Source organism: Lacerta agilis, chromosome 8, assembly GCF_009819535.1.
Source record: "Lacerta agilis isolate rLacAgi1 chromosome 8, rLacAgi1.pri, whole genome shotgun sequence".
Lineage (NCBI taxonomy): Eukaryota > Metazoa > Chordata > Lepidosauria > Squamata > Lacertidae > Lacerta > Lacerta agilis.
The window spans coordinates 18,266,550-18,285,555 of record NC_046319.1 but is presented as its reverse complement, the minus strand read 5'-3'; the positions used below and the strand labels follow the sequence as shown (position 1 = coordinate 18,285,555).

At 42.3% G+C, this 19,006-nt stretch overlaps 1 long non-coding RNA gene across 1 annotated transcript in view; it reads left to right on the top strand.

Moving 5' to 3' along the window:
- LOC117050654 overlaps positions 1-18,731 on the top strand; it is a 28,347-nt gene extending 9,616 nt beyond the window's left edge. The window contains exons 2-3 of the long non-coding RNA XR_004427118.1: positions 1,573-1,771; positions 18,600-18,731. This is a non-coding gene — a long non-coding RNA (uncharacterized LOC117050654). The remainder of the gene's footprint in view (positions 1-1,572; positions 1,772-18,599) is intronic.
- Positions 18,732-19,006: the final 275 nt, after the last annotated feature.

Here is a 19,006-nt window from a genome sequence, read left to right as displayed (position 1 = left end):
CCCACCATTCCTCTGCATCCAGCCAATCCATGACTAGGCATGAGGAACAGCTGACCTGAGAACCAAAAGCTGCCCTCCAGGCTTCTCTGTGTCATAGAATCATAGAAGTGTAGAGTTGGAAGTGGGTAGAGGAACTAATTTAGTTTTCCTCTTACAGTAGGCTAGTATCGAGACACACTCATACGCACACACCCTTCTCTCTCCTCCATCTGAACAGGCAAGATGCATTATCAGAGTTCAAGGGCACATTGCAGCCAGGCAAAAGCACCCACAGAGGATGTGACGCACAGCCAGTGAGTGGTGTGGTCCGTGGAGAAGTGATGTGACTAGTGGAGAATTCTGAGGGCCAAATAGAGAGGCCTGGAGTGTCGCATTTGGCCCGTGTGCCTAATGTTCCCCACCCCTGTCCTTCAAGCTTAACGTATTCAGGAGAAGGGCCAGATTGGCTGGTTGGAACACTGAACAGCAACAACTTCTGCTAAAAGATGGGAGTATGCTGTGGCAGTTTGTTGCAGACTTCACCCGCGTTAAACATATTTTGGAAAGCACATTGGAAATAGGGCAACAGTACTGCAGTGGGGGGGGGGGCTAGAGATCTCTTTTATAAAGAAGGGCTCCCAAGTCATAGCCCTCAGGAGACCTGGCAACACCAGTGGCCTCTGTCAGTTATCAGCCAGGGAGGTAACCCTTTCCAATTGAAAGGATTTTCCACATACTGTGAAATTCCAGGTTTGTAGGAGCTTTCTTACATATTCTGGCACCAAAATATGTAGAAGATTAATGGGTCACAAAGGAGCGGTAACAGGAACTGAGCTGTTTCTAGGGCAACAAAACATTCCCCACCACCACCACTTTTTATTCCTTATTCACTTTTATATTGTAATGATACCTGTCGCTTTGAAATTCTCCAGCCATTTTGCAGCCAGTAAATGGGGCAAACAAATTTCTTTCCTGAGGGTCCTTTGTTCGTAAGCCTTCGTATTTAAACCAAGAAGGCAGCACTCCTTTCGACTAGACCTTGAATCACACTTTGCTGCAGAATGTTAGTGGATCGAAACTTGTCTCTCAGAGCATGTGCAAAGGGGAGCTGAATGGAAGCAGTTTTGAGGCACTGCTAGGAAACTGGTTAGGTTGTCAGGAGAGCTATGGTTTTGCTTCAAGACTAGTTCTGCCTCCTGAGTGCTTGTTTCTCAGCCTGTACATTTGAAAATGAACAGATTGTTGCAAAGACAGCAGAAGCGTTGTGTGTCCTATCCTCAATGTAACATTTCTTAAATTAAAATGTATTGCTTTTTAATAACCAGTTAGAGCGTATGGTAGCTTGTGCATGATAGCTTGCAAGTTCAGATATAGAAACTTGTTACAATAGTCATTGGCCACAGAAAGACAGGTGACACTTGCTGCTTATGTGTGAGTTGACTAATTCATTCATAGTTTAAAAGCATGATCGTCTCTATGTAGTTTTCCAGGTACAGGGTAATTGCACTCCAGGGTCCTACTTTACAGCAAACATAGTGTAACAGTTAATCCATCACTGCACATTAATTCCCAGCTTTACTTTATATATTTCAGGAGAGTATGTAATTATGGTCCATGAAGTGACTTCACCTCCATTCCTAGGCCAGTATCTCCCACCTGCGTTCAAACTCTTGAGGGTTATGCCAAAGAGAGGCAAAAGTGCGGGTTTTGAAAAGGAAACAAAAAAAGATGTTGTCAATTGAAGAAAAGAATTTGAAAGATGTGACCACGACTAATGCCCAGCTGGACACAGGTGAACTACCGGTATTTCCCCTTAAGAGCTGTGATAATTCATTATTAATGTAATAACCCCACCCTCAACACCAATAGTTAAAATTTGATCCCCATAAAACTGGCTATAAAATGAGAAATTCAAAGCAAAGAAACAGAAAACTTCTGGTTCTATTGGATATTCTTTCAGATGAACTGTAGTTAATTCATACTGTGTTAATATAGTCCAGTGATTCTTATTCTTGCAAGCCAATTGCTACTTTTTATCATTATGTAAGCTGTGCATTTGAAAAACAAAAACAAAAAAACTTGATGCATGTGTGCAACAGTTTGGTCATATAACCATGGACAATAAAGCCCAGCAAAGCAGATGGTCAACTAAGGGCCAAAAAACGTCCATCGCAGATTACATTTATGACTGTTGCACTTGCATCCCTAATTGCATGTTTGCAGCGTGATAGCTTTGCTCTTTAAAAAAGAACTCTTGGTCACCCAGTACATTTTTTCTTGTAAAAAATAATAATAATCGCCCACTACAAGATGGCAAGCAGAAAACTGCCAACAATCTTGAAAAGTGTCTCCTGTCATCATCGAAAGAGGATCTGAAACTGGTTTAATTATTCAAAAAATAAAGTCCCAGCTGAACAGGCCAGAAATGTATCTGAGCAATTATGGTGGAGGAGGAATGGTGAGTAGATCTGTTTGGAACATATTTGTGTCTGGCAGCAGCCGGTGTTGGAGACGCAACGTGCTCTGCCGTGTTGGATGAGCAGTTCAAGACTCAATAGTGCGTCATGGCAAAGATAGCCAAGTGAGAGTTGAGCTGCATGCAACAGTGGAGTCCTTTGGAACTGTATCACTTCAGTGTTTGTGTTAACCCATGTTTAAAAGGTTCTTGCATTGTAGGGTTGAGAAAGACCCTAGTCAGGGACCCTGGAGCATTGCTATCAGATGGAATGGGCTATACTGGGCCCATGGGCTGACTCATAATAAGACAGCCTCATATGATGAAAGGAGGTATGGCTTAGTGGTAAGAGTGTTTGCCTTAAATGCAAAAATATCCCTGATTCAATTTCCAAGCATCTCTAGTGAAAAAGTGACACGGTATCCTTTTTTAGATGAGGCGCCCAGGACTGTACACAGTATTCCAGATCTGCATGACTTGGAATACTGTGTACAGTTCTACTCAGTACTATTTTTCTGGAAAAAAGAGGTGCTGGGACTCACCTCATTCTCTTAGAGTGGCACCCACCTGAGAGGTGCTGGAACTCAGTTCTGATGAGTTCTGACTGGAAAAAAAAGCCCTGGTTCTACTTGTTTCACTGCAAAAAGGGATATCTTACAGCTGGAAAAGGTTCAGAAAAGGGAAACTGAAAAGATCAAGGGGGTTGGAGCAGTTCGCCCATGAAGAAATATTACAACACTGGGGGCTTTTTAGAAAAAAATGGTAAGGGAGGATGTGATGTATAAGATTGTGCATGATGTGGAAGGGGTAGTAGGGAGACTTTTCCCCTTCTTTATTAATACTAGAACTTGGGGCCATTCAATGAATCTGAATGTTGGAAGTTTCAGGACTGACTTCACACAGTGCATAGTTAAACTATGGAATTTGCTCCTCCAAAATATAGCGATGGCCAACACCTTGGATGGCTCTAGCAAAGGATTAGACAAATTCATGGAGGATAAAGCTTCCAATGGCTACTAGCCATGTTGGCTACGTTCTATCTCCAGTAGAGGGTGTCTCTGAATGCCAGTTGGTGGGAATCACAAATAAGGGGAGTAATAATAATAATAATAATAATAATAATAATAATAATACTTTATTGCAGCTATAAGCTCATACATAAATAGACACGCAAATCATACCTGCCTTACAATCCATGCAAAAACAGCTAAAAAGGGGAGTTGCTGTTATGCTCGGGTCCTGCTTGTGGGCTTCCCATATGCATTTGGTTGGCCGCTGTGAGAAAAGGAATGCTGAATGAATAGTGCATTTTTGTCTGGGCCCTTCTTGTGTTATATCATGTTTGAAGGTACCACTGTCTCCCCCCCCCCCCAAGAAGACAGTCTTTTACTAATCCACAACCTCTAAGTACATATTTCCTTTTGTGTTTGAGAGATTTTGATTTTTAGCAATGAAAGACATGCCAATTTTAAAGGGCTTCTGTAGGATTAAAGAATGCAGAAATGAAGCCCGATGAATCCACACCAATGAGCACACACAAAAGAATAACTGGTAAAGCAGCAAACCACACTTGGCAAGGGAAGAGTTTATTCCACCACCCCGAAGTGCTTGTGGCAGCCCACAAGTTGTGAGCAATAACATCTGTGTTTGTCATCATCATTGTCCCCCTGCTGCCAGTGTTTTGTGAGGAAGGGAGTGCAGTTAAGAGAGATGAATGGTGATATATATTAACTTGATGGATAGCTATACAGATTTACTCAAATCTTCCTGGCAGCTAATATTGTGTGGCTGCTGTTAATTTAGCATAAAGAGCTTTGCTGGATCAGGCCAAAGGCCCATCTAGTCCAGCATCCTGTTCTCACAGTGGCCTGCCAGATCCCCCAATCAGAAGCCCGCAAGCGGGACCTGAGTGCAACAACTCTCCCCACTCGTCATTCCCATCAGGTGGTATTCAGAGACATACTGTCCCTGACAGTGGAGGAATAGCATAGCCATTGTGCCTAGTGGCCCCAATTCCTTATGAACACCAGTAATGCCTACGGAGAAGAAAGTATAGTTAAAAAGCAAATACACAACTACAAGATAGAGGCTGGGTGACAACATGGTGCTGCAAAAGAATTTGGGGGCAGCCAAAAGGTCCAGGGAAGAGGCAGCTGCCAAAATTTATTGCGATAATTTATTGTGATATTCTGGTCATTTATTTGTTCATCTCACAAAACAGAAAACTCTGGATTTTTCTTTCATGTACACAAATGTCCATGACACAAATTACATATTGCTTTAAGTACAGTAATAATTATAGTGTACTTAAATGTGACAAACATGGGATTATTAACACATAAAATTTTCTATATAGGTACTTGAGGGATTTGCAACACAACGTTGCAGTGTGGAGTGGTCCTGTCCAGGGTTCCAGCCATTTGTATCGTCTATCAAGTGTATTCCATTTCCCCTTCTGCATTCCACAGTGCTCTGCCCCCCCCCCTTTCAACAGGCAGTCAGCTTTCCATACCACGGATCATGTTCAGTCCTTACTGAACTGTTTTGTATGGGTTGCCCCCTTTTAAACTTCTTTTTAAAATAATTTTTCTGCAAACATGGAGGTTTCCCTAAACCAGCTGATATCCTCCACTTGTTGTGCCATTTTGCCTACATAAGGATTATCCCTTCAAAAATGAATTCAATATGCTAACTCCCTATTCAGTGTGCCAAGATTTGCCTGCATAGTGTGTGAAGTGGTCTGTTGTGCACCCTCATTTTGGCATTTTTCAGAACAGCCTTTGACATCCCAGTTCAAAAGACTTCATATAGTAGACCTATACTAGCATTCTCCTAGCCAACTTTGCTCAGGAATTCTAAGAAACAAACAAACAAAAAACAAAAAAAACCTAGTGCAGTTTTTAAATCAGTGGTTAAAATCAGTGCAGTTTTGAAAGGTTCAGCCTGCCACTATAATTCCAAATGGCATCCAGTTGTATCCAAACATAGATGAGGACCTGCTCCTTAATCTCAGGAACTATCATGCAAAAATTGGTTACAGTATTTTAAGATGTGTCCAAATGCATAGCAAAAAAGATAAATGACTGTCCAAAATACAAATATAAATCACACATGAGAAAGATGAGGAAGAGAGTACCGTAGGAAGGGTCAACATTTAGCATACAGGTTTTTCCTAATGGGGAAAATAGCAGCCTCGGGGAGGGTGATTGTCATCAAGAGTTCTCCCTGTGCTGTATTCTTAAGTCTGGATCTCCCCTCCCTGAGGCTGATGTTTTCAGAGGCTTATTCACACATCTCCATCAGTATGTCTAGTCCGGGTTTCCCATGAATACACATAAACTAATGTGATGCTATTTAACATTAGGTGCATTCAGAAGCTGGAGTATAAATCTAATAAATAAATGCTGATGATTATGATGATGATTAATCAGTGAAACAGACATATGTGCTAGGGATGCATAGCCAACCTTCTGCTTTTAAATATATGCTTTTGCAGTTTTTTTGCAATTTAATCTAACCTTAAATAATATATCCGACATGGTACTGGAAAATACTAAGAGATAGCATTGCAGGGTTTGTTGGTTGGTTGGTCGGATGCTCTCTGTGTATCTTAGTTTCTCTTATCTTAGTACACAGAGAGAGACTGACAGACCAAATGACGTGCAATGCCATCTCTTAGCATTTTCCAGTACATACACAACCTTCAAAAAGTATGCAATAGATTCTGCAAGACTAAGCAGTCAATATATTATCCAAAGAGGAGATTAATTTGGGAAGGACACTGGATAGAAGGTTGACAGAAGCTAGGTTTAGCACTCCTGGTTTTATCTGTCTGTAATATGATGGTGCTTTCTCTCACAGGCATGCGCACGCACACAAACGCATATATCCCAGAATGCTCTGCACACTCTCTGGAGACTAGAAATAGCTGCTCTTCATTGCATACCCCTTGCTCCTTTTTTCCTGATTGTTTAGAAGACCAAATCTGAGAAGTGTGATGGAAACCTGACATACGTTCCTGGCATTTACTGCAGGATGGACATAGTAGTGACATGTTGCTTTTTGCCAAAGGCTGTTAAAATACGTTCTTCAAGAGGAGACCGATTAAGTTAAAAACACATTATTAGTAAATGTTAAAAGTAAATAAAGTAAGCAATGGTTTACACTAGTCTTTGGTCTGAATAACTGCCCCGTCCTCTGCCAGCTCCTATCAGCTTCCTGACTCCCTACTCCTCACCCCCACAGCTGAGCAGCTGTCTCTGATAAAGATGCATTTAGGGCCTTGTTTGACCACACTCAGAGGCCATAAGGCAGGATGGACTCAAGACCAGCAAACAAATGCTTTAAAAAAACAACCTTTCAGAATTATGATTACAGATGGCTGTAGAGTTCACAATTCCATCAGAGCACGCATTTGCACGTGCGAACACACACAAACAAATCTCCAAAACGTGGCATAAGGTACAGAATCCAAGTCAGGAAGCTATTGTAGCATTGGGGTAAAGGTACAGTAAAGGTAAAGGGACCCCGACTGTTAGGTCCAGTCGCAGACGACTCGGGGGTTACTGCGCTCATCTCGCTTTAGTGGTCGAGGGAGTCAGCGTACAGCTTCCGGGTCATGTGGCCAGCATGACTAAGCTGCTTCTGGTGAACCAGAGCAGCGCACAGAAACACCGTTTACCTTCCTGCCGGAGCACTTTGATATGCTTTCAAACTGCTAGGTTGGCAGGAGCTGGGACCGAGCAACGGGAGCTCACCCCGTTGCTGGGATTTGAACCACCAACCTTCCGATCGGCAAGCCCTAGACTCTGTGGTTTAGACCACAGCGCCACCCATGTCCCAGCATTGGGGTAGAGTAGTGCAATTTGCATTTGTCTGGGACATACACAACCCTGCTTTAGACATGAACAGGTTAAGTGAAATAACCAGGAATTCAGGGTGTGCTGGAAGAGCACTTTTTGATTTAATGTGAAAATCAAGTCTGATTCAAATTCAGCCAATCACCATGTAGAACAGAAAGTGCACCAGGCAAAGGCTAGTAAAAATTAAGCGGTTTTAGTCTACAGATTTTGTTCAAATATTCTATGCAGACTTGTCCTAAAACCATTTGGGGGATGTTTAACCCAGGCATGGGAAAATATCATTTTTTGTAGCATAAAAGAGATAAAATGGGGATCAAAATCACCACAAAGAAAGAAAACACACTCATGAAAATGTTTTCAAGTTACTTTATGTTACTCTTACTATGCCCAGCCTTCCTTAGCGTTATTATCCTTCTCACTTTTCTTTCTCATTAGATCCCCTCCTTTATCTCTCCATTTCTCCCCTCAAAAAAATAATAGTATTGCAAATCTTGGCTTAAATCTGCATTCTCAGCACAATGAGGGCTCTGTCAGCCCATGATGAGGTCTGGCATCACCCTGGATGCTATCCAGACTAATCCATCCCAGATCCCAGGGAACTGCTCCTTTCTAGCATAGTTAGACCCATGGCAATAATAGGACTCTGCTGTGAGAGATAACAGCAGTTCTCTTCTCACTGGGGTTAGAACTTGGATCTGTTGGCAGCATTTAACTGGTACAACACAGCTGGGATCTGTCTGATATTTTGAAGCATTGCAGCCTTCATAAAAAATGCAATTACATTTCCCCTGCACCCCACGTCCTGGCTAGGGGCAGGGCATAGGTAGTTTTCTCCATACTTTCCAAAAGAAGCCTTCTATTTTTCACTTCAGCACGCACACGGCCCCTACTAATGTGGTCCTGCCAAGCATTGTTGTTGTTGTTGTTGTTGTTGTTGTTGTTGTTGTTAAAATATCTATACTGCCCTTCATCTGAGATTCACAGGATGTCTTACAATATAAAAACACAAAAATACATACCATAGTAACAAACAAAATTAATACCACCACCACCCTGACCACAGTTTAAAAGGCCATAAATTGTTTAATTAGCCAATGGAACTGGAGAAACTAATGGGTGGATATGCTCATCAGGGGTAGCCAATCCTGCAAGCCAGGTCTGAGCTGAAGGTAAATTGGTATCTACTGGTAGGGATGTCAAAGAATTCGAACAAAAACGGGAGCAGAAATTGCCCAAGTTTGCTTATTTGTCCCATGTCTATAATGGAAATCAATACATTGAATACAATCAGAATTTTCTGCTGTCGTTGCTGCTTTCAGTCTGTAAACAGTGTGTAACTAACAGCATTTTGTAGTATAGTGTTTTGTTCGCACTTAAATGAATGGGCTGAAATAACGTAATCACAATATAATTGCATAATTCATGTATTAATTACATAAATTACGCAAGTTGCATAATTTTAGTACAGTGGCCAGTGAAACAAACAACGTAGTTTTTGACGGAAGGTGAAGTGCAGCAAAACAGAAACAGTGCTGCATGTGATCAATGCAGAGCAGAAGGGAAATGATGCCTTCCTATATTGTTAAAGAAATTCACTGTATGAATTGGAAATTAGCAAAGGTTTCTAATTCTCAGTTGTTTATCAATATCAAGAGTGAAATGCCTTTTCTTCTGTCTAATTTTGGCTTTTAGAATCCCCAATCTGCTGCAACTTGAGCGTGATTTGTACACATTTCAGTGTATGGCATGTGAGGTGCAGTCAGAAGCTGGCTCCTTCCCCCATGCCACCACTTTGCAGCTGGCTTTCACTAGTGGGTTTTGGGGTTCTATTAGGAAAAAACAAAGTTGACCCCACCAGCCTAAAGCTGGGCCCCACACCCAGTGCACACAAACTATCTAAGCACTGAACATCAAAAGGCAACATCTAAACCCAGCTGGAAGTTCCAGAAGAGTCTCCAAATTGGGCTTTAGTAAGTTGGGGGGAAGGTGTTTCCCAGGTCTACTGCTCTGCACAAAATCTGGCATACACATGTTGCCTTTGGGGACCTTTGTACCCCCCCCCCAACTTCATCGTGGTTTGTAGTGATGTCCATAATTTCCTTTTGGTTATGGCAGTGGATGTAAAATGCTACCAACACACATTGAACAAAGCTGTTTTTGCTCCCACCCTATTTTTCAAAAGTCCTGTTTAAAAAAACAAACAAAAACCCTATTGATGTCAGAAATGATACATCAGACTGGGTTGATTTGCGTCCCAAGTGTACACCTGCTTCCCCGCTACATTTTCAAGACACACACTAAAAAGGGGGAAATAAAGGTTTATTGCAGAGAGAACAGATAAATAGTGTGGCATGATTGAGCAGAAGTGGGGGGGGGGGCGCAGGGTGCTTGGAAACTAGAAAACAAATTGTTCCAAAAGCTGGAGTTGACATCACTTGTGTTGTGTGTGTTTTGTTCCTACAAGGCAAAGCTTTTTGTCTCTTAGGTAGCGCATGGACACTGTGGTTGCCATGGTAAGGTACATGGCTTGGTTTTTAAAAAAATTATGAACACTATAAATAGTCATCTTGTTTGTTGGCCAAGACCGTAAGTGAGAGATACTCTAGTCAGACAGGTGCTCCAGTCAAAGCCATGAAAGGAAAGGTTACACGGGTGTTTACCAAAAGCAAGTGATGTTGGATGATGCTTTGCTGGGTGATATTTCAGTGGTTGTTTCTGTGTGTGGCTGTTCACAGAGGAACACCATCTACTTATCTACTTGTTACTCTGGAAGACTTCTAATTCCACATATCTCTAGGCGAACAAGTTCCCCGTTTGTTGTTTGTGTTGTATTACATCCATAGAGTAACGGGGCCAAATGAAGACATTTTGCTGCCTGACAGAAAGGGCAGGACCCCATTCCATCTACATAAACCAACCTGACTAGCAGTTGAATCTCAAGTACTGGCAATGGGACAGTATCTTCCACCACATCTAAGGGCTCATCCAGACTACCTGTTGCACTGTGCTTTCCAGGCACAGGTTTGTGCTTTAAATCTGTGTCTGAATTTTGTGTGTGTGTGTGTGTCCCTGTCCCTTTGCTTTCCTCTAGAAAACCCATGTTTTACCACTGAATTGGAGCAAATGACAATCTGACTTGAACCCCTTGGATTCCCCAAGTCCTTGGTGAATCACTTTGGATCCCACTCCCTGCCCCCATTTGGCTGCATCTTAACCCCTAGCCCATGTCTTTATTAACATTCAGATCCCTCACTCCTGGACTTATATCCTGGTCTTGGGGGTGAGCTAGGGGAGCCTGATGTTGCTACAGAGCACTGGCCTTAAACCAGCTCATGAAATCTGATGTGGTTGCATTCTGGAGATCATCATCAGCTAATTGAGACCTCAGCACGATGGACAAGGGGCTGTGAAGTCCAAGTGTGAATTTAATCCCCAGAGACAGAATTTTGGATTAGAATGGCATTGCATCAATCAATTAAAGGAAAAGAAAAGTCTACTACCCACAATCCTGGCATCCATTCCAGTACCCAAGCAGAGATTTTGGAATGTTAACCTCCCAGTGTCACTCTAAGACTGTTTCAGACTTGTCTCTCTGTAAATCACATCCGAGCTGCAGCAACATCTGTAGGAAATTTAACAAAACTATTTGCTGAGAAACATTGGCCTAAATCATTCTCTCCCCCATCCCTCCATCTCTCTCTCTCTCGGAAGTTTGTGAAAACTGCTTGCTGCTTCTTTCATGCATGACACTGCAGGACAGGCAAGAAGATATAGAAAATGCACAGTCCTTGAGATGGGAACATATGCTCAACCCATCTTGCCCCATTGAGCTGGTTGTCGAATTCTGTACCAGCTAAAGTTTCCAAACCATCCTCAAAGGCAGCCCTACATATTACGTGTTGCAGAGGTTACCAGAACATAGACAACAGAAGTTAGGCTATCCCTGTTCAGATGGGTGTGGGGTGTGCTGGGCCACCAGCCAAAGGTGATGAAAGGCACTCCATGCCACTGAGGCCACCTGAGCATCAAGTGACAGCAGTGGATCCAGAACTAATGGATCCCCAAGCTATGTACCCACTACTTCAGAGGGAGTGCAACCCCATCAAGAGCAGGCAACCTCCCATCCATCCAGTCGAGGGAACCACCCACTAACAGGGTCTGTCTTATCTGAATTGAGCTTTAGTTTGTTGACTCTCATCTAGTCCATTACCAAGGCAAGACAACGGTCCAGAACATCCACTGCAGCATCTGCAGATGTAAAAAAGAAGTAGAACTGTAGGTAAGGGACCAACTGCTTCATATGGCGGAGATGGAATAGTAGCCACAGACCCAAGGACCTGCTGATAGGACAACTGCAATTCCACAGGTTTGAGGAAGGGCTGGCACATGGCTGTTGGGATATTATGGAGAGTGGGAGAGCTAGGTATGCCCTCTTGAATTCACTGGAGGAAATGTGGGATATAAATGCAATAATATGGAAATAAGTTAGGAGAAAAACATGCCTCCTCTGAGCAAAGCAGCAGTTTTTCTGACCCTCTTTTATTCTGGCTCTGAACTAATAGCATCAACTGCACCATTGGGTCATAGTTTTCCTCTCCCAGTCTGTTCTTGGAAATGCTGGCAACAAGCATTTCCTTTCTTCTTACTTGTTGATAACTGTTCTGGCTCTGATCACCAAGAAATGCTAATACAGAGAGGTGGGGTTTTTTCATTATTATTATTAGCATCATTATTAATTTTTAGTACACACACACACACTGGAGAACACCTGCAGAAGATGACAGGGCTTGAGAAAAGCTTTGGAACCTATTTCCACTTTGGAACAAATACTTTGAAAAATATGAGAGGGGGGAAAACCCATAGCTGTGGTTTCCTAGGAGCCATAAATTTGATTTCACAAGCCATTCCTTTCCTTGTCTACCCTCCAGCTTTTGTCTGTGCTAAGCTTTTCAAGGCGGGGAAAGACTGCTGCTTTCATTCTGGCTTCATGTGCACTTGCCTCGTTTTTAACAATGGAATTTTGCAGTCACCAATGAAGCTTGCCAAAGTCAACCTTCTGATGTGCGCAATTTAATTTGGAGAGGATGAAGGAGGTGGGGTGGGGGGTTCTGACATCCAATCCCATGGTTGGAGGGCTCCCTTCCCATGAATGCACTGGACAAAAAAAGAGAGAGACCTGATGGAACAGAAACAACATCTTTACCAGAGAGCTCAAAGGTGTGACTTTTATTGCGGTGCAAGAAGGAAAGAAAAGTCAAGGGTTAGTTGCAAAAAATATGGGGACTGGGGGAGGAAAGCCTATGAAGTCATCCTACCAGTTATCTTGCCAGTGCTTACTTGATTCTGCCGAGTATTCTCCATTTGCTGGTCTAAGCTTTAGTAATGATGCTCTTATAACGATGTTCTTATAAGAGAATTGGACAAATTCATGAAGGATAAGGCTATCAATAGCTGCTAGCCATGATGGTTATGCTCTGCCTCCACTGTCAGAGGTAGCATTGCTTCTGAATACCAGTTGCTGGAAAAACATGGTTGGAGAGAACGTTCTTGCCCCTGTGTCCTGCTTGCGAGTTTTATACAGGCATCCAGATGGCCACTATAAGAAAAGGATGTTGGGCTAGATAGATAGAGCACTGACCTGATCCAGCAGCCTCTTCTTAGGTTCTTGTTTTTAACTAGATGTTGGACAGATTCATAGAGAACAAGATTATTTCCAGTTGCAGTGCCAAGCTGACTTTTATAGAGGCTGATCAATGCAGTTTCCCAGTAAAGCATCAAGCCTAGCATCTAGCAGGCTAACATCTAGTGATGTCTATGTTCTGTCTCCACAGTTGGCAGCAGTATGCCTCTGAATACCAGTTGCTGGGAATCACAAATGAGGAGAATTGCAGGCTTTCCATAGGCATCTGGTTGGCCACTATGAGAGCAAGACACTGGACTAGATGGACTATACTGTCAGGCAGTGGCTCTCTAAGGTGCTTGGCATTCTTTTCCTAGCCCCCTAACCTGGAGATGCCAGGTATTGAGTGTGGGACCCTCTGCAGCCAAAAGAGATGCTCTACCGCTGAGCTAAGGCCCTTCTCAAAGGACCTTACTTCTTGGAGTCAGAATTCCCCCTCAGTCAGTCTGTGAGAACATTTTACCTGCTCTAAGGACCTCACTATTTAGCCTTGTCACCATGGAAACCTGGCACAACATACTGTGTTCTGCTTACTGACTTCTGCTCCAGACCAGACCTCTCCTGTTCCCATGTGCTTCCTCTACATAAGCTGGGCTTATAGTATTCAGCAACAGCACCTTGAACACACTGAGCGCAAGTGATTTGAATGGGTTAACATTGGAAATCTGTCATTGGCAGCCCTGTGGGACTAGAGATGAAGGGGAGGTGTGTGTGGTTGTGGGAGAGCTTCTGAGAAGATGGCAGGCTTCCAGCTCCGAGAGGCTGCAAGGTTCAGCCTGAGGCAGATGAAGCCACCTCCAAAGCCCTCCCTTCCCCGATCCCCACAAGTTGCTTCCAGCACCACATAGCTAAACATCTGGAGCTGAGAGTGATCAGCACTGTTTCCTTAGCAAAAGAAAAAAAAAAAATAGAAAACCAACCCAGAACATTTCTGATGGTGGGGGAATTCCTGCAGTTCAGCGTCAGCCAAGAAAAGAGCCGAAGGAACTTTAGATTTGGCATTGCTTCCTCTCTGCTTATTTCAAGAAGAGGAGACAAGAGTCTGGCATCCTGGTCTCCCCTCCACCACTGGACTGGAGGCATGTCTACCCATGCAAGAGAATGAGGTGGGGGAACAGATCACACAACTTCCAGATGCAGTTGAAGGGTTCCAGTTCTGAAGGGTTCTCCACATTTCTTAAATGGCTCCCACAAAGAAAAAACAGCAAAACAGGGAGAAAATTGCTATCCCGGGCCTTTACTACTGTGATCGTCTGCAGGGTTTAGTTTTTTTTAATTAAAAATAGCCTGAAGCAGTATAGCCTATCATTACCTCGCTTGGTACTCTACTCTGTGTACTCAGGCCAGTGCTGAAAGGTGGAGGGCCTCCTGTCACATTCCATTAGAACAGGGGTCAGCAAACGTTTTTAGCAGCGGGGCGGTACCAGACTATTTTTGGGGGGAGGGGCAAATTCCTATGCCCCACAAATAACCCAGTGATGCATTTTAAATAAAAGGGCACATTCTACTCATGTAAAAACACGCTGATTACAGGACCATCCGCGGGCCGGATTGAGAAGGCGATTGGGCCGCATTCAGCCCATGGGTCTTAGGTTGCCTACCCACGCATTAGAACATAAGAATGTATAAAGAGCCTGGTGGATCAAGCCAACGGCACATCTAGTCCAGCCTCCTGTTCTGAAATTCTGAACCAAAAACAAAAACAAGCAAAGGGCCTTTGATTAGAAATAGATGTTACACTGACAGTCTGTCAGCTAAATCCAGGAGTAAGGGAGCTGCCTTAGGTGGCAGAATGGTGCTGAAGGATTGAAGCTGTGTGTGCCACTTGGCCTGCCATGCATCTCCTAAGTTGTCCTCAGGTGTGTTGGTGGACCCTGTCACTTCACCAGCGTTGAAATAAGATTTAGCTGCCAGTTCAGTTGGCTTCTCTGCATGCTGTGTGTGTGGAGATTAAGCAGCCATCTTGTCCTTTGCTTCAAGCAGGAAAATTGTTTTGGGATAGTTCTAGTACCAGCAGCATCACTTTCTTGGAGGTACCATTAGAAGTGCTTCAATAGATATAATTTGACAGGATGTTGGTGTAATATTTACCTACTTACTTACCACCCACCTGATTGGGTTTGCCCAGACACTCTGGGCTGCTTCTAACAAATTAAAACACAATACTGTACTGTATTGACATAGTACCATGCTTGTCCTTTTTGAGCATGCACAGATCTGTAAAGTGTCAAGCCCAGTAGCAACTAATGAAGGGCTATAACTCAGTGGTAGAGCACATGCTTTGCACACAAGAAGTCCCAGGTTCAATCCCTGGCATCTCCATATAGGGCTGGAAGAAAACCATGTCTGAAACCCTGGAAAGCTGTTGACAGAGTAGACAATACTGAACTAAGGCCTTATACTAAGGCAGCTTCCTGTATTTAGAGGATAGGTGACCACAATTAGGCCCTATGTTTAAACTCTGTCTGAAACTTCAAAGAGCCATTGCCTGTCAGTGTAGACAATATGGAGCTAGATGGACCAATGATCTGGCACAGTATAAGGCAGTTTCCTATGAACCCCTGACTCTGTGTCAAGCTTTTCATCTTCAGTGGGGGGGGGGTCACTAAAATTTAGACATAAAACTATGGAATCTAGCTGTCTACATGGATCCCAGTCGCACTCAAATCAAGCCCATTTGGCGAGTCACTTTGCATTATGCTTGTAGCATTCATAGGTTTGGACCATTGCTTGCAATCCTAGTTAGAAAGATCATTGAGACTTAACACTTTGCCACAAGGCAGGAACATCCACACCAACATATGCAACGTACTGCATCTGGGGAAGAGACAGGCTACATTGGTTAATGGTTTTAGCAGAGCAACAAGCTGTAAATGACTCAGACAAGCTAAGCCACTCACTATAAGATGGTCTTATAGGAGAACAATATTTTATTTGGATGCAGCCAGAGGTGAATTTTTTGGCCCTGATCATTTTCCGATGCTTGCAGAGCCAGCACTCAATGTTTCCACCTTGCTGCAAGAAAGCTGAGTGGTTAACAGCTTCCAGGTCAAATAGCAGCTGCAGAAGTGGGCAGTTTTCATCCAGAAAATGCTTGTCAGGGAAAGAGTTAACTTTTCCACCCACCTTGCACTGCAGCCCCAGTGGAGGAGAGGAGGGGAAAGGATGTGGGACAGATGCTTTAAAGCAGGGGTGGGAAAATGCCTACAGCCTTTGGGCCTTATTTCCTTATGGGCAACCTCCCAAAACATGAGTGGAGCGATGGATGTGAGACTTACCTTTCAACAGTAGGCAAAGCCAGAGGTTTCTGACACTTCTCCATCAAGCAAAGCAAGAGGCACTGTCACAGTTCAAGGAGACATTACAGCCAGTAACAGACTCAAGGAGGGCATGGAGTAGGTCTGGTGTAGGGTGTGCCTGGAGGAAAGGAATTTGGCCAGGGGAGAAGGTTGGGGGCTGGATAGAGAGGGTTGGAGGGCTGCATTTGGCCACTGGGCTTAAAACCAAATACCTATGCAGTCCTCTCTTTTTCTTTTTTCCTTCACAGCAGGGTTTTTTTTTTTTGCATTCAAGAAGTATCAGTTGGGAGGAGACATCTGATTGCAGCAATGTTATTAGCTAGTCACACTGAAATGGAAAAGCAGTATTTCTCGCTTGAGAAAAGTCATTTGCCATTTCTTGTCTCATATTTTTACTTTGTGGGTAGTGCATGTATTACTCCAACAATTTGGGGATTTTGAGTGACTGCCAAACATTTTAAAATGCACTGCATAGGATTGGAGATAACTTAGGCTAGAGGAGCACATCTGTTAGTTAGAGTGTGTAAGATTCTATCTGCATCAACCCATTTTTGCATAATCCAGAGGTGCTGTTTCACATTACAGTGGTGGATTGGTGGCAGGGAGGTCAAGAAGTTTCCATTCTGTGTGCAAGAGCTAGTACAGTAGTAAAGAGAGCTAATGCTAATGCTGCAGAGTGGTTAAGATACTGAGCTAGGAATAAAAATACCCCAATTGCCTTACACGGCTGTTACAAGGATTACAGAGTTCATGAATGTGAAATGCATTGAACCCTACAGCAAAGCACTACATCAGGGTTTGCAAAGCTTGCTTTGCTTTTTGTTTTTTTTAAGCCCCAAGAGCCATATTCCCTTGTAGGCAACCTTCCAGGGTTTGTATACTAGTGTTAGGTAGAGCCAGAGGCAAAATAATAATAAAAAAAATGAATAGAAAACAGTAGGATACATTTCAACTACACAGAACTACAAATGAGAGATACTAACACAGCTCAAGGGCAAATTCCAGCCAAGGAAAAGCACGTGAGGAGGGTTCAAGAAACAAAACTGGTGAAGGGTGTAGCCTGGGAAGCACCCTAAGGATGTGTAACATTAAGATGGGAGAATTGGTTATCACTTGAGTAGTCCCTTCCAGTTAAATGCCTTTATTAAACAATAATAAGGTTTAGACTTTATTAGGAAGGTAGGCAATTATCTGGTGTCACTGAAGAAGAAAAAGGTGTGTTGCTATTATCTTACAAAATAAATACTTGGTAGTCCAAGAGGAAATATGAAATCACGAGGAATGGTGTATTATTGTTAAAATAGCAAGGCAGGATATGACACTGGCTGATTTGTGTGCCCCAAATTCTGATCAAGAAGTTGTTTAACATCCCTTTATCAAGAAACTTGGAGAACTTTCTTAAGGAAAAACGATTACTTTAATGGAATCCAGTATAAAAGTTAGGAAAGAACTTCAACAACCATCTAATTGATGCATGAATATTCTTTAATGCTAATGTTAAACTTTGACTTTTTATTATTGACCAAGCAACTCTTACAAGGATAGTGCGTTATTTTTGTTGTTGTTATTTCACCCATTTTAGTTTTAAAGGTTTCAAAGAATAAAATTTACCTAATGACTTTTGGTCGCATCCCAATCTCACTGACGTTTTCTCAGAAAATACTATTTAAACAGTGGAGGCATAAAGCAATTATTGTAGAGTTCTCTACAATATTTTTTTCAAATGAATGTCACCCCTGATGTAAACTGTTCAAATATATGGGATGTAAATAAAGCAGTTATCAGAGTTGTTCTAAAAGGATACCTTAAATTTTAAAAACAACTGAGGGTTGTGCTTGAGGAACAATTAATTTCATAAATAAGAAAGCAGTACACATAGTAACAATGAATTCAGGATTACAGGGGGAATAAATGGGACTTCGCAAGTAATTATACATTAGAAGAATGTATGAAATAGCTTTTGTTGTAATTTTTAAGTAGAAAAATCTACTTAAAGTTTTAAAAAGACAATAAACCAGGAAAACTCTTAGCAAGAGTATCTGGCTTGCAACAGGAAAGATTAATTCCATTTATGAAATATGGTGGTAAAATTTAAAATACCCCAGAAAGTTAAATAGTTTCATCTTATTACTGGAATTTGAATTTATCACTTCACTGTGATAAAAAAATGAGGATTGTATTCAACCAAGTTATGCTCAAGGGTAGACCTAAGTTAGCCAATGACCACTAATTTAAATGTGTCTAGTCTGAGGAGAACTAACACTGGATTTAATGCTAATCAATCTTTTTTTTTCTCCATCACTCTCTATTCTTAAATTTTCTAGTGATGATTTTCAGTTTCTAGAATCCCGTTTCTTCAGATGAAGTTAAACAGACTGCCAAGAAAACTAGAATTAACAAATCACCAAGCCCAGATGGATTTCCTCCTCAATATTATAAAATATTTGAAGATGTGGTGTCTGAACCATTACTTTACTTAATAATATAAATAAGTGTAGGTTAGCAAGGGTAACACCAACATATTGATGAGACAAAGGCAATATTAATCTCAGGTCAGAATCCAAATAGACCTAGTTCATACATACCAACTGCAATATTAAATCAGATATTTCAAATTTGGGCAGTTATATTTTTTAGGAGATGGGTACATTTAATAATAAAATAGATAAGATTACAGCCTAGGTGCTACTACCAATAAAGCCCTGTCATATGCCATTGCCAGCCACAGTTC